Source organism: Lactuca sativa, chromosome 8 (genome assembly GCF_002870075.4).
Source record: "Lactuca sativa cultivar Salinas chromosome 8, Lsat_Salinas_v11, whole genome shotgun sequence".
Taxonomy (NCBI): domain Eukaryota; kingdom Viridiplantae; phylum Streptophyta; class Magnoliopsida; order Asterales; family Asteraceae; genus Lactuca; species Lactuca sativa.
In genome coordinates this window covers 187,975,240-187,978,958 of record NC_056630.2, presented here as the reverse complement: position 1 = coordinate 187,978,958, position 3,719 = coordinate 187,975,240, and the positions used below count along the sequence as shown (strand labels likewise).

The 3,719-nt window shown below is 41.4% G+C and overlaps 1 non-coding gene across 1 annotated transcript; it reads right to left on the bottom strand.

Moving 5' to 3' along the window:
• Positions 1-1,025: 1,025 nt before the first annotated feature.
• LOC111916192 (small nucleolar RNA R71) lies at positions 1,026-1,132 on the bottom strand. The gene has a single exon (XR_002858460.1). It is a non-coding gene; the product is annotated as a small nucleolar RNA R71 (small nucleolar RNA).
• Positions 1,133-3,719: the final 2,587 nt, after the last annotated feature.

Sequence of the window (3,719 nt, the reverse complement as noted above, 5' to 3'; positions counted from 1 at the left end):
TGCCTTTGTGTGTTTATTTTATAATTTAAAGTAGGTTTAAAACTAGTTGAGTTTACACGCGCATCAAGTTTTTGGCGCCGTTGTCGGGGAACGGTTCTAAATTAGCACTAAATTCTAGTTTACTCGATCCCGTTGTGCAAGATTTATCTTACACAGAGTTAATTCTTAGGTAATTTAGTGATTAGTATAAGTTTTAGTAATTAGAAGTAAGTAGAAATTTTTTTCTGTTTTTCCTACAATTCGCCGAGTGCAATCGTGCCGACTCGGCGAGTTCATCGCTGATTCACAGTTTTTATTTTTATTCATTTTTTGTTCTTTTTACACGTTCTTGGTTTTGTTTACAGTTGTTTCATGACCCGAGGATCTGATACACCTCTGGTCCCTCCTCTTGAAGACCCGAAATCTGCATTAAGAAGGAGCAAAGGAAAAGCCGTTGGAGAATCCGCTTCTTCAAAAAAATTCGCCACTAAAGAACCTCAAGTCCGTTTTCAGCAAGAAGAGGAGCAGAAAATCAGGAGCATCTAGTGCCTCCTTGGCAATCGAAGACCCAATCAAAGAAGACACCGAGTACGAGACCGAGGAAGAAGACGAACCCACATACGAGCACGAATTTGATTCTGAAGACGATTTAGCTGTCACTATGGCTAATATTGATGAAGTCCCCCATGGGGGAATGGAAGAAAAGGATGCGCGATGACACTGGCCCGGGACTTGTGCAGCCCGCAATTCCCGCTACCGCTACTTTCGAGCCACAGGGTCATATCCTTGCCCAACTCAAGGAGATTCCCTTTTATGGAAAAGACCATGAGGACGCCTACAAGCACTTGGATGAAGTAAATGATGTGACAGACTACTTCAATGTACCAAATGTGCCACGCGAGACCCGGCTACTTCGCATGCTTCCAGTCACATTCAAGGGTGTTGCAAAGGATTGGCTCAAGTCACGTCCTCCCGGATCGGTCACCACATGGGCCAAGATGAAAGAAGAGTTCATAGACCACTTTTTCCCACCTTCCAAAATAGCTAAGTTGAAAAAAGCTATTGCCAACTTCGAGCAACAACCCGAGGAGTCTCTTTATGAAGCTTGGGAAAGGTACAAAGGTATTCTTAGAAATTGTCCACACCATGACCTTAATAGCCAGCAAGAGGTCTCCATTTTCTATGATGGAGTCAATGTCACCACAAGGCAATTACTCGATTCACAAGGCCCGCTCACGAAGAAGGCACCCCCCGGTAATCAAGGAGTTAATTGAAGAATTCTCTAAGCATTCTAGAGAATACCACAATCCAAGAAATGAAGTAAGTAGGGGGGTAGTGAACTCGGCAAATGATGGCATGGCGGCGGTGATAGCGAAGCTCGATAGTCTAGATAGAAGGATGACAAAGATGGATCAAATAATCCATGCTATTTGAGTTGGATACGAGAATTGTAGAGGGCCTCATCTCACAAAGGATTGTGACTTGGATGAAAATGGAAACAAGAAAGCTCAAGTGTTCTACTCAAGCGGCGATCGATACGACGAGAATTGGCGGAAACCGAAGAAGGAATGGCTCCCGTATGAAGAATACAAGAAGGCTAAGGAGGAGAAATACAAGCAGAAATAAAGGGGATTCTATCAAAAGGAAGAACCGGTTATGGAAAAGAAAGCCGATCTAGAAGAAATGTTCACTAGATTCATAGCCGCGTCCGAAAAAAGGCACAATGATCATGATGTTGCTATACAAGAGACCAGAAATATGTTAAGGAATCAGCAGACATCTATTCTCAACATTGAGAAACAGTTATGACAACTTGCATATCAAGTGAACGAGAGAAGACCGGGTCAACTTCCAAGTAACACCGAAAACAATCTGAGAATGGAGAATGTGAGCGCAGTGACTTTCAGTTATGAAGAAATTTTCACACCTGCACAGAAGATCTCCAAGGTGAATACAGAAAAGGCAGAAGAGTCGGTTCTAGCTAAACCCGACCAAACTCGCCGAGTCCCTCTAATGGACTCGACGAGTCCATGCGTTGGGGACAAAAATTTCATTACCTCGAGGACTTATAATCCCCCTTTGTCATTCCCAATCAAATCCATGCCTAGAGAAAAAATTAGAGCGTATAAAGCTTTCATGGAGCATGTTCGAGACCTTCAAGTCAACATTCCATTTGTAGAAACAATGCTTCAAACACCCAAGTACTTCAACTTGTTAAAGGGTCTATTTGCTGCTAGAAAAGATTTAGCTGAATTCACGGAGATAGTATTGAGTGAGCTACCAGAAAAGAAGGGTGATCCGGGAAGCATCATAATTCCTTGCCAATTTGGAAATGTACTTGCCACTCAAGCGTTGACCGATTCGGGTGCAAGTATCAACTTAATGCCCTTTTCTTTCTTCAAGAAACTAAATTTACCAGAGCCAAGACCAGTTGACATGAAGATCCATTTGGCGGACAAGACGACAATTCATCCAAGAGGCGTTTGTGAAGATTTCCTCATTAAGGTCGACAATTTTATTTTTCCCATAGACTTCGTGGTAATTGATATGGAAGAAGACCCCAAAATTCCAATTATTCTGGGGAGATCATTTTTGAACATCGCATGTGCATTAATTGATGTATGTAAATCCACATTAACGTTGAGGGTAAGAGACGAGTCAGTGGTGTTTAAAGTTTGCCCAGAGATCAAGCAAGAAGAAGAAAGAAAAGAAGAGATCTCATTCATTGATTTGGATGATGAGATACTTCAAAAAGAACTTGCATTTTTACAAGAAGAAGATCCAAGCAAGTTGTTGCTATCCTCTGGAGGAAATGAAGATTTTGACAAAGACTTGGAGGAGATAGAAAAGCTGCTGAGAGGAGCCGACTCGGAAAACACAGAAGGAAGTATGGAATACGACCCGACTCGCCGAGTCGTTTTTCCATACTCGACGAGTCCAGTCGAAATTACCAGCAACTTGGATGATTTTTGATCTGTTTGTTACCAGCTCCCTGCATGTTCTGGACATGAAGATTTCCCCTCATCCTTTAGAAGAACAAGCAGCAGAAGGGGAAATGGATAGTAAATGTCAACACGTTCATGTAGCATGCCTTGATATGATTATGCAAGAAGAGGAAGATAGTCCATTTGAAGATGATGCAAGATTTAGAGAAGAAGAAAAAGCAAGGGATAGAAGAGATGATGCAGATTAACCATTCATTACCAAACCTAGAGCACGCATTTTCACCGAATATGAAGTAATTAAGTTTAAGGAAAAGGGAGTGCAAGAGAAGGTGCAAAAGAATGGGGTGAAGAAGAAAAAGACGAGGAAAAGAAAATTTAATCCAGCTGAGGATGATGCTATAAGGAAGAAGAGAGAAGGATTAAGACGGGCATACAAAAAGAAGATTCACGATTACAAGACGAAGTACAAACCACAAAAGATTAGGCGTGCGTTCTTGATGCAGGAAGATGAAGAAACGTAGATGGGAAGGAGTCTAGCTAACGACTCCTTAAAAAGAAGCGCTTGGCGGGAGGCAACCCATTTTTTTTAGTTTGCTTTCTTTCATCTTTTTAGTTTTGTTTGATTTTCGTTTTTAGGATTTTAATCTTCCAAATCATCAGACATGACTGCTTGAAAATGCGTATGGACTAAGTGTGGGGTGGAATGAATTTTCTTTTTCTAAATGAATGGCACAATTATATAATTTTTGAATTGTTTGCAATAGACTGCCGAGTCTAACCATGACTCGATGAGTC